The sequence below is a fragment of the Lactuca virosa genome, chromosome 8, assembly GCF_052849685.1.
Source record: "Lactuca virosa cultivar CGN04683 chromosome 8, Lactuca_virosa_CGN04683_v6, whole genome shotgun sequence".
NCBI classification, from domain to species: domain Eukaryota; kingdom Viridiplantae; phylum Streptophyta; class Magnoliopsida; order Asterales; family Asteraceae; genus Lactuca; species Lactuca virosa.
Genome location: NC_136433.1, coordinates 84,122,031 through 84,135,123, shown reverse-complemented (window position 1 = coordinate 84,135,123; position 13,093 = coordinate 84,122,031).

The following is a 13,093-nucleotide window of genomic DNA, read 5'->3' as shown; positions in this document are numbered from 1 at the left end:
CCTTCTGATTGGACCAACTCCGCGGTCTACTAAACTTCGGACACCCTCGCAGGAGACACACCGCACACCCTCCTCGGATGCTCATCGGACCCTCGTGCCCTCCTCCTATTGGACCGAAGCCTGGTCCAATCCGAAGCTGCCAGTTGCGAGCCATCTGTCCGAACCGAAGCCACCTGTCCGAGCCGAACCACGACTTCGCCACCTGTCCAAGGCACGTGTCTCGTTCCCCTTGCTTCGGATCCGAGGCTTCGGACTATAAATAGCCCGCGAGACCCTCCGGATTTTTACACTTTTTCACCCCATTTTTGGTCCTTTTTCACTCCTTTCACTTCCATAACCTCACAAACAACCCCCAAGGCCCCGGTATCGTGTCTAAAGCCCAAAGCAAGCCCCGGAGGCCCGGAATTCTCGAGAAGTTATCCTCTCTCCTGCCGAAACTCTGCCCGATTTGAGCCGGTTTCTCGTCAAATAAACTCCTTCCGGGAAACGAAACGCTGCCCGAATCACCGCTTGTCAAAGTGAGTTCATACCCCTATAATTTACCTTTTCAATGGTTTTTAAATGCGTTTTAGGGGGGGGGGATACAAGTTTAACACAATAATAAATTGTGTTAACAACTGTGTGTGATAATAATCACACATAAAGTTTCCGTATGCTTTTAAGAATTACCAAATACTTCCAAAATAACTTAAAGCCATGTTAAATCTTAAAAGTCATGTAAACTCTGCTAAATTCTTTGAAAAATATTTTATAAACTATTTCAAATTATAAATGCTAAAATCATGTTTATATATGTATAAATATATAAATAAGATTTGGAGGGCTTAAGACTAATGTATTATCTTATTTCCTTTCCTTGTTTGGATGTGGAATTAAGGTTGTATTATTTGTCCAAAGGTCGTTTCCTTCTTAATTATATATATATATATATATATATATATATATATATATATATATATATATATATATATATATATATATATATATATATATATATATATATATATATATATATATATATATATATGAGTCTAAAAGGTTACTCCTTTTAGTATTATTACCTTTGTATCAGGCTGAGCAAAGGTGATCATCCATGAGAATTCATGCTAATCAGATAGAACATATAAATTATAATAGCTATAATTTATGATTCAAAACAAAATATACAAGTATGATTCACGACTGTATACTTTCCAAGGAAATTACCAAAATTCATTCAACTATACCAATATATGTATAATACCTTTAATATGCGAACAACATATTAAAGAAGTAAAGATACATCATACCGGGTTTGCATTAACAAAGGTAATATACAAAGTACCAGAGTTAGCAAACATGAGGTAATGCCGGGTTTGCATTAGCAAAGGTACTATACAGAGTACCCGATTTAGCAAACACGAGGTAATAATACATCCTGCCGGGTTGGCATTAGCAAAGGTACTATACAGAGTACCCGAGTTAGCAAACACAAGGTAATAATACATCCTACCGGGTTTGCATTAGCAATGGTACTATACAAAGTACCAGAGTTAGCAAACACGAGGTAATAATACATAATACCGGGTTTGCATTAGCAATGGTACTATACAGAGTACCAGAGTTAGCAAACACGAGGTAATAATACATCATACCGGGTTTGCATTAACCGAGGGTACGATACAAAGTACCAGAGTTAGCATTCACAGGGTAATAATAATACATCGTAAATCTCGTTGAAACAATAAATTTGTGAGACCCTTCACGGTGTACTTATCTAAGTACGACCTTTTAAGTCCTGAACTATTAGCCATAATCTCTTGTAGGGAGAACGTGAATTTGTGTATAGATCTATATGGGACTGACAATCCCGCATCTCTACTGTTTGCTACAGTCTGGCCGGCAGGCCTACGGTGTCAAATATCATAATCATTCCGACGCCTGAAGAACGTCGCATCAGGCATTTCCGTCATATTAGTATGGTTGATAGAACTCACATGGATAAAACAACGAGTGAATTACAAAGTAATATACTTCTCTTATAACAGTAAGAAAAGTTAATTACATCCCGACCAGATATACCTTCAGTAGTTTTTACTTACAGTAAAAGCTACGTATCATGAAATCAAGTATTGTACTTCTGGTTTTGAACATTTAAAACCACAAGGCAGTATTATGGATAATACAATACTCTCCAGGATTAATACTAAGGTTTTTACTATAGAACAGATATAACTAAGAACACTTTTACAAATGAAACGATTTATGGAATTAAACCACTTATACAAAGGAAACGGTTTATGGGATTAAACCACTTATCAAATGGAACTTAGTCATTCAATCTCTGTAAACTAGTATAACATAAAAGACCTTTAGTGGTTAATTCTATAATTCCTTAGTTATTACATCATAGTTATACATAAGTAATGTCCGATTGACAGTGAAATGTGTGACTTCCGCCTTACTTCCTGTTCTTTGTTTGGTTGTGGGCTTAGGGCAGATACACCCATTTAACTGTCCATTCGATATTGTGTTATATATAATCAGTATAAACTAAGTAATTACATAGGGAAACTATTGAGGTTATCAGTTAATCACCTCAGGAAATATAGGATTTCCTGGAGAAACCAGTGAACTTATTCAAAGAACTTAGGGTATAATTAACAGAACTAAAATGTTTATGAACTCACCAGCTTAAATGTTGATCTACTCTTTCCAAATAACTTGTATTCTCAGGAATCCAGTAGATAGGTACACTCCCGAAGCTTTTGAGAAGACTACCTAGTACCGTACCACGACTCTTGTCTTCTACTGTACCTACTTTAGTGTTTGAATATGTAATGTTTAAACACTTATGTAAAACTTATACTTATTAATGCAATGGTTGTTTGTACTTTGATTACTATATTGCATGTGTTGTGATACTTACCTAAAGTCCTCCGCCCCCGAATGTTTCCGCCATTCTGGTTTGGGGGTGCGACAACCACCCCAACCACTTAACCAAGTACCTGCGGCTGGATTTGGTCAAGCATGTTATCAATGTGGTGAAGTGGAGCATTTCAAGAGAGATTGTCCTAAAGTTGGAAATGCAGGTGGAGTGGGGAGAATTTTTGCTTTGGGCCAGGAAGAAGCAGTGACAAATCCCGCAGTAGTTACGGGTACGTTCCTTCTCAACAACACTTATGCATGCATTCTATTTGATTGTGGTGCTGAGAAGAGCTTTGTAAGCCATAATTTCAAACACTTGCTAAATCAAAATTCTAAACCATTAAAAGAAACATCCACGATCGAAATGGATAATGGGAAATCCAAATCCACCAACGAAATATACATAGGATATACTCTTACCTTGAATAACTTTTCGTTCCCAATTGACCTTTTGCCGGTCTCTATCAAGAGTTTCGACGTAATAATAGGTATGGATTGGTTGTGTCCTTACCGTGCTGACATCCTATATTATGAAAAAGCCATTCGTCTGAACTTGCCAACTAATGAAACTCTTGTTATTTATGGCGACAAACCCAGAACGAACCTCCATATCATTTCTTGTATTAAGGCACAGAAGTACCTTCGCAAAGAGTACTGTGCTTTCTTAGCTCACGTGGTAGACAAAAAGCAAGAAGTGAAATATATCGCAAAAATTCCTGAAGTCTGTAACTTTCTCGACGTTTTTCCCGATGATCTTCCAAGAGTACCTCCCGAACGACAAGTCGAATTCAGAATCGATTTAATTCCAGGGGCAACCCCTGTCGCCAAATCTCATTATCGTCTTGCACCTTCATAAATGCAGGAATTGTCCAGCCAGCTTAACGAACTCCTTAGCAAAGGTTTCATAAGACCAAGCTTCTCACCCTGGGGAGCACCGGTTTTGTTCGTGAAGAAGAAGGATGGATCGTTCCGTATGTGCATAGAATACCGCGAGCTGAATAAACTTACCATTAAGAATTGATACCCTCTGCCTTGCATAGATGATCTGTTCGACAAACTTCAAGGTGCGATCTACTTCTCAAAAATAGACTTAAGATCCGGGTATCACCAGTTACGAATTTTGGAGAATGACATTCCCAAAACCGCGTTCAGAACTCGTTATGGTCATTATAAATTTGTAGTGATGCCATTCGGATTGACGAATGCACCTGCTGTGTTCATGGATTTAATGAACAGAGTGTGTCGTCCATTCTTGGACAAATTCGTCATAGTCTTCATTTACGGAATCCTTATCTACTCAAGAAGTGAAGAGGATCATAGCCAACATCTTCGTCAAGTTTTGCAAACTCTTAGAACAGAGAAACTTTATGTGAAGTTTTCAAAGTGTGAATTTTGGATTAGGAAGGTTGATTTCCTAGGTCACGTGGTCAGTTCAGAAGGAATACACGTCGACCCTTCCAAAATAAAGGCAATTGAAAACTGGTCAGCACCCAAAACACCTACAAAAATTCGTCAATTCTTAGGTCTTGCTGGCTATTATCGCAGATTCATCCAGAATTTCTCTCGAATAGCTAAACCTCTTACCACTCTGACGCAAAAGGGTGTAACTTTTAGCTGGGGAGAAAAACAAGAAACAACATTCCAAACGCTAAAATGAGCCTTGTGTAGTGCACCAATCTTGTCTCTCCCTGAAGGGACAGAGGATTTTGTAGTGTACTGTGATGCTTCAAATCAAGGGCTTGGATGTGTTCTTATGCAAAGAGGAAAGGTGATATCCTATGCCTCAAGACAGCTAAAGACACATGAAGTCAACTATACGACACATGATCTTGAGCTAGGAGCAGTGGTATTCGCTCTGAAGATCTGGAGACATTACTTATATGGCACGAAATGCACAGTATTCACAGACCATAAAAGTCTCCAGTACATCTTCAATCAAAAAGAGCTGAACATGAGACAACGACAGTGGGTGGAGCTACTGAACGACTACGATTGTGAGATTCTTTATCACCCTGGTAAAGCTAACGTTGTAGCTGACGCGCTTCGCAGAAAAGAATACTCGGGACGCCGAGTAAAGTCGTTTACCATTACAATCCATTCACATCTATCCACACAGATCAGAGAGGCTCAACTCGAGGCCTTAAAACCTGAAAACATGGCAGGTGAAACTTTGAGAGGAATGGATAAATATCAGAAAGTTTTGGTGGATTCTGATCAAGTTCTTAAAACCTGATAACTAAAGAAAAGTTAAGAGGTCACTTAGGGGGAAATTGTAGCATCATAAAAGTGACCCTCTTGAACTTCAGCTACCGCGGCCCTCAAGAATCCGCAGTCAAACCTCCTTCAGCTACCGCACCCGAAGTCATCAGTCATCCGCAGTCTCACTATCCAGTTTCTTAGTTTAACTTTTTATCTACTTAGTTAAAATACTCTCTATTGTCCAGTATGCCTTGCATGGCTACTCTTAGAGATATGATCCAGTGTAATCCTTGAGACTCTATAAATAGAGCTCAACCTTACTTATTCAATAACAATTTGATTACGCATCTGAAATTTCTCTATCTTATGTCTTCACTCTCTTACTCTTAAAGTCCACTTGAATACAACTGAATACTATCTCTCTTCGGAGCAAGTCATTCGTGACTTAATCACTAAGTTCGATCTCGCTTACTAACTTGGTCTGAATGCATTCCATGTTATGAATCAACTTATGTGTATACTTGAAATATCACCTGTTGTCATGTACTATTCCTTACCTTTCCGCAACTAACTCTCTAACTATCTAACTCGTTAACTTATTATTATTGTTGAGCTTTTAGATCCTTTGAGATAAACTATTCTGCAACTATACTTATTCTAACGTTTGTTCAAGTGTCTCAAGTTTTTCTCTCAACAATTGGTACCAGAGCCATAGTGGTTGCTTTTTGAAAACAAAAATCTGATTTTCAAAGGGCCTTCTATACCACTGAAGCTCATTTCTTAAAAAAAAAACAAAAAAAAAACAAGGAAAAATGGCACAAGCATTGTCTCTGAATGTTTCCAACAATGTTGGTGATTCGAATCGAGCACCAATATTGGTGGCAAATGGATACCATCACTGGTCTCAGAGAATGGAAAAGGTACTTAAGAAGACTTGGTAGAGATGTATGGCGGTCAGTAAAAGAAGGACCACATGTCCCTGTTCTTACACCAGTTCAAACCGATGGCGCCACAGCCAGACTAGGAGGAGGTCAACCAGTCATGAACCGTCCCACCAAAGATGATCTCGATAAGATGGAAAATGATGTTGTTGCTTTTTATGAAATCTCTTGTGGAGTTGCTCCTGACAACTTCGACATTATCATAAACTGCAAATCAGCAAAAGAGATCTGGGAAGTTCTCAAGAATCTGTACGAAGGCTCAGAACAAGCTCAAGACAAGAAGCTCACAACTGCACTCAATGAGTTCAGCAATTTCAAAGCTCATACTAGCGAAAGTTTAGAAGACTCCTTCAAAAGGTTCAACCTGATAGTCACCAAGTTATCAAATGCAGGCACCATCCGCAGTAACCATGAAACAAACCTTCAGTTTCTCAACGGTTTAGGAAGACATTGGACTATGGCTAAGATGATAGTTCAAGGAGATAGAAAGATTCATTCTTTGTCTCTCTAGAAGCTCTACGGGGAACTGCAAGCACAAGAATCCACCGTACTCAAAGATTGTGCTGACTTCGGAGGACCACTCGCTTTTATAGCACAAGCTCCACATAATCAATCATACTTTCCCTCGTATGACACCACACCGCAGTCATACAAAGCTGACTCAGAGTATGATGATGAAGAAGAATTTCAGAAGGCTATTGCTCTTGTTAGCCAACAGTTCAATCGACTACCACCTCCTTCCTTTCGGAAGAATCAGCAGTTCAACAAACCTCCATTAAACCATAACTTCAACCCGCAGAATAACCATTCCCGTTATCCCAAAAGTTCTTATCCACCGCCGCAATCTCAAAATACTCAACCAAAGGAGGCACCGCAGTCTACTCAAACCACCGACTCCGGTACTCCCTCAGAAGACAAAACTGATGTTTTGATTTGTCACAAATGCAACAAAGAGAATCATTTTGCAAGAGATTGTAAGGCCAATGTAGTAAAAGACAGAGCATTCTATCTTAGAATGGCTCAAGAATTGGAAGAAAAGGAAAATGCTAGGGCATACGTAGCCAATGTCAAAAGAGACCATCAAGTTTGGTCATCCGGAGACGAAGAGGAAGCCATCAGCAGTGTCAAAGGAAAAGGCAAAATCTGCATGCTGGCAACTGCGGATGATGATGGGTCTACAAAGCTGGATAATAACTACTGCAACATGGCTAAGGATAGAACTCTAAGCATCGTCGAACAGGTAAAACTCATGATCCAAACTCTAAACTATAACATGCATGACTGTCAACCCTTCATAGACAATCTTAATGACACATGTGCTGCCGTCCTTACAGACTATAACAAAGCCTTATATGAGAAGAACATAGCGTCCCAAGAGATGTTTCATGTAAGAGGACGCTTGGACAACAAAAGACTCAAAATGGCTATGTTAGAAAAGGACCTAGAGTTAGAAAAAGATGCAAGAATGTTGAGTGAAACACAACTAGAGATAGCTTTGAACCAAATAGATTTAGCTCAGAGTGAGATTGTACGCCTAAATCTTTTAATAGAAAAATTGTTCAATGAAAGTGAAGCTATTGAAAATTTGGTAAATAATGGAACTGTGGACAATACATACAATTGGGGTTGGTCCAATGGATATCCTACCGCAAAGGATTCCTCACCCCGGTTTAACAAAGATCGACTGTATGTCCCTTCGGACCGACAATTTCATTTCCCAGTCAATGACAAGACCTTTTCCGAAGATATCAGAACACACTTCGGTAGACTTCACAATCTAAGTAATAACTGTGTCATAGAGGAAATCGTGCCTGAGGTTTCGGATCACACAAGTGATAAGACTCCTATCTGTGGCACAATCTATCCAAATTCGCAGACCTCATCAGTTGTTGATGAACAAATTGTCATAGAGAGTCCCGAAATCTCAAAGGACTTCCCATCTCTGCCCTCAGACCGCAGTCTCTCTAACTGTAATCATGAACCACAACAGTCCCACAAAAGTCCCACTGAAGTCTCAACTCAGACTTACTCTGTGGTAGTCAAATCATCCCTACCGCAGTCCTCATTAAAAGGATCTGTGACTCTTTAGCTAATTCATCATGAATTACCCATAGAGAAGTTTGAAGTGGGTCAATGCTCTCAAACCCCTGAATCTTCAAGTTCGGATGACTCAAGCCCTCGTTTTCAAAAAATTTCAAAGACTTCCAGGAAACCGCATCTGAACACTAATGACTGCGGTTCTCCAAAAACTTTAGCAAAAAAGGCTTTCAAAGAGGAAATTCGATCCCGAGGCACAAATAGACAAAACTTTTCGAAAAACAAAAAGCATATCAGATTTCCAAAATCTAAGAGTCCAGAAAAGTTTGTTTTCTCTCACTATTTTTCAAAAAACTCTCCCATAAAGAAAACATGCAAAAAGGAATGTACAGCTTCAACAGTCATTCCTAATTCATCTGACACAACCCAAAAGAGTGTAAGGTCTTTTCAAAGGAATGGTTTTCAAATCTATTCCTCAGATCATCCGAAATGGAAGGGTATCTTACCCACTCCAACACTTTTAAAGTCACGTCAAAATTTTAACAAATGGAAGGGTATTTTACCAAAACCAATAAAAAGGTCCTAAAAATCTACACGTGCTAAACCTTTTCCAAAACAAACTTTTCAGAAGTCCAAAAGCACCAGTGACAGATACTACCAACCTCGGACCGGTCACAAGCCCAATTCATCCTTTAGACAGTTGACCAACCAAGGTGTCAGAACTAAAGACAAAATCTCAATCTGTCAATGTCGGTGTAGTTGCCAAAATGGTTCATCCCATGTCAAATCTAGTTGGACTCAGAAACCTCGTAATCTTTCAAAACGACACAACACTCCAAAAACTCACAAACACCCAGGACTAGGATTAAAAGTTGACACGAAACCAGTCCCTGCAACCTCGGTTCATGCATCATTCAGAAACTCATCTGTTGTCCCAGGCTCCAAACTAGTTTGGATTCCTAAACTAACCGTGTAATTCTCAGGCCTTGTGCAAGGAGGAACAAGAAGAAGAATGGTTAATCGACAGTGCCTGCTCCTTGCACATAACCGGAAGGTTAGAATACCTTCGGGATTTCAGGCCAATTTGCAACGGTGGAAACGTCACATTCGGCAACAATGCGAATGGGATAATTCGAGGTTATGGTGTTCTTACTACGGGAAACTTCTCCATTCAAAAGGTTGCTTATGTAGAAAGCCTTAAACACAATCTCATCAGTGTTGGACAACTATGTAAGGCAGGCCACCGAGTTGAATTCGATGATCAATTTTGCTATGTAATGACAAGTGATAGGAGCACGTGTCTGATCAAGTCCAGATCCGAAGGTACTATATATCCTCTGGATGTCTCTCTGATCATAGGCAAACCGTAGTTATGCTTCCTATCCAAAGCAGTATCCGAAGTCAGCTGGCTTTGGCACCGCAAGCTAGCTCATCTCAACTTCCGATACATCAACAGTTTGGTCACCGGAGAACTAGTCAGAGGTCTTCCAATCCTCAAATTCAACAATGATACTCTCTGTCCTGCATGTGAATGTGGAAAGAAATCCAAATCAAGTCACCCCATGGTGATTGACTCCTCAATTTCTGAACCATTGGAACTACTGCACATTGATCTCTGCGGTCCATCTACCGTAGCCAGTCTTCATCACAAGAAATATATATTGGTTATAGTTGATGACTTCACACGGTTAACCTGGGTCTTCTTCTTAAGACTCAAATCAGAAACTCCGCAGATCATGATCAATTTCATCAAGGAAATTGAACTTCAAATCAAGCTACCAGTACGACGTATCCGAAGTGATAATGGAACCGAGTTTACTAATCATCTCCTAAATAGTTTCTTGGTTTCAAAGGGCATCACTCACAACTTCTCAGCTCCTTACACACCGCAACAAAATGGGGTAGTAGAGCGAAGGAACCGTACTCTCGTAGAAGCTTCCAGATCTATGCTAAACTTCGCACACCTTCCTCTCTACTTCTGGGCCGAAGCAGTGGCCACAGCCTGTTTTCTACAGAACCGAAGCATTGTGTGCAAGCGTCTCAGCAAAACACCGTATGAGGGCCTTAACAACCGCAAGCCAAATGTCCGATTCTTTCATATATTCGGGTGTTGATGTTTCGTAATCAACAACAGAGATCACCTCAACAAATTTGCACCGAAGTCTGATGAAGGCATCTTCCTTGGCTACACCACTAACAAAGTTGCTTATAGGGTTCTCATTCGATGCACAAGACTGGTAATCGAAAGCTTCGATGTGAAATTTGATGACTATCACATCCGTAACACTGCTCCATCAACCGAAACCACAACAATCCTAGAAAGTGATATTACTGCTTCTTCGGGTCCACTCAACCTAGTTGAAGTAAACTATGACGATCTCTTCGACCCTGTCGAAACAGCCAATTTCTCCGAAGTTCTTGTGTCCCCAGAAGCTCAACAGCAGCATGCTGACGTATCTGGTCCTACACCGTCCGGTGAAGTATCACTAAATACTTCCACCTCGCCGGTTGAGGGGGAAAACTCAACTCCAGACCGTACAACAACCATCGAGGTTCCAGTACTAGAAGATGCAGCTCCAATCCCTATCCGCATAGACTTTCAACCATCAAACGTCTCTTCGGACTCGGATGATGAAGACATAGAGAACATTGACACAAGAACATACTCGAGGATTATCACACTCATTCCGCAATCCAGGGGGAACCTTCTCAGGTTCAAAAGGAGCTCCCGTCGGCAATCCAGTGGGAACCTTCCCCATCTGCCCAAGAAAACTCTGAACCCACCTTCCCAGTTCAAGACAACTCAGCAGGATGTTCTCAACTCCAGGGGGAACTGCCATCTCCAACCGCAGAATCTTCAGATATTGAAGATGTTCCCTCTACTGCAGCTGCTGATTATCTACAACCCCGTCTACACGTATTGATGAAGGACCACCCACAAGGTCAAATCATCGGCAACCCATCCGCAGGTATCCAGACTCGATCTTCCAAGGATTTATTTGATCATTGTCACTACGCAACATTTATGTCCTCGGTTGAGCCTTGAACGATCAAAGAAGCATTACTAGAACCCGACTAGATATCCGCAATGCAAGAAGAGCTAGAAGAATTCAAAAGAAACAAAGTATGGCAGCTCGTTCCGAAGCCGCAAGGTCACACCATTGTTGGTACTAGATGGGTGTACAAGAATAAATTGGATGAATCTGGTGCGGTAGTCAGAAACAAGGCAAGGCTAGTTGACAAGGGATATAGTCAACTTGAAGGTATAGACTATGATGAAACGTATGCTCCAGTGGCACGAATGGAAGCCATCCGAATCTTCTTAGCATACGCAGCCCACAAGAACATCAAGGTACACCAAATGGATGTAAAAAGTGTCTTTCTCAATGGGGAATTAAAAGAAGAGGTTTATCTTCAGCAACCTCCAGGCTTTGAAAGTATTGAATTCCCAGACCACTGCTACAAACTTGAAAAAGCAGTCTACGGTCTAAAGCAAGCCCCAAGAGCGTGGTACGAGACTCTCTCTGAATTCCTTGTCTCGTCCGGATACAAAAGAGGAGTGATTGATCCCACTTTATTTAGAAAAACAAACGGTGATCACCTTATGCTTGTACAAATATATGTGGATGATATCATCTTCGGATCAACTGATCAAAAGATGGTGAATGAATTTGCTAAGCTCATGACCAACAAATTCCAAATAAGCATGAATAGAGAGATTAACTTCTTTCTAGGACTTCAAGTGAAACAAGTTCCTCAAGGGATATTCATTCATCATGAGAAATACACCACTGAACTGTTAAAGAAATATTCAATGGACAACTGTTCTTCGGCTAAGGTCCCCATGGCCTTCGGATATAAGATATCTGCTGATCCCTCTGGCGAATCAGTGGATCACAAGACTTATAGAGGTATCATTGGTTCATTGATGTACCTCACTGCAAGCCGACCAGACATTGTCTTTGCAACAGGTTTATGCGCAAGGTACCAGGCTGACCCAAAAGTGTCACACATGACCGAAGCCAAACAAATACTACGATACCTGAAAGGAAGCAAGTCTCTTGGATTATGGTACCCCGCAGGCAATCACTTCAGCCTTCAAGCATTCACTGACGCGGATCATACAGGATGCAAACTAGATCGAAAAAGCACCTCAGGTGGATGTCAATTTCTGGGAGGAAGACTCGTCAGCTGGTCATCTAGAAAACAAAGTTGTGTATCACTGTCTACCGCAGAAGCTGAATATGTGGCTACAGCCAGCTGTTGTTCACAAGTCTTATGGATGAAAACGCAACTTATGGACTATGGATACAGAATGCTGCGGATACCAATTTGCTGTGACTCTGAAAGTGCTATAGCTATTTCACACAATCCAATTCAGCACTCCAAGACAAAGCATATTGAAATACGGTATCACTTCATCAAAGACCACATTCTGAAAGGTAACATTGAACTCATCTTTGTCCATACTCATGAAGAGATTGCTGATGTGTTCACAAAGGCACTTGACTCTACAAAACTCAACAGTTTTTTACAAATGTTAGGAATCATGAATCCGGACCCACAATTCTTTTTGAATTGATAGGTACCGCAGACCATCCTTGGTCTCTATTGCGGTCCTAACTGAAGTTACTTATGATAGATTGTTTTGGTATATCCTGTGTACCGCAGTCTATGTACCGCAACCATATATCATATTTATCTCTCAATGGTCCTTATTGTTTGTTGTTACTAATTTTTGTTCCAAGTGTTCTCCTCAGTTCTTCTACTGCAGTCATCCATCCGCAATAACATCTGATCCATCCGCAATAACATCTGATCCATCCACAATGACAATTCATCCATCCGCAATGAAGTTTCAATCCGCAATCACATTGATAGTTTCTCAACTGTTTCATTAATTCTTGATTCATGGTGTGCTATTTAATGATCCTTCATTAAATAAGAAAATCATTAAAAAAACATTCTTTGAGTAACTGTCCCATTCTCCTTTTGAATTACACCTTGTG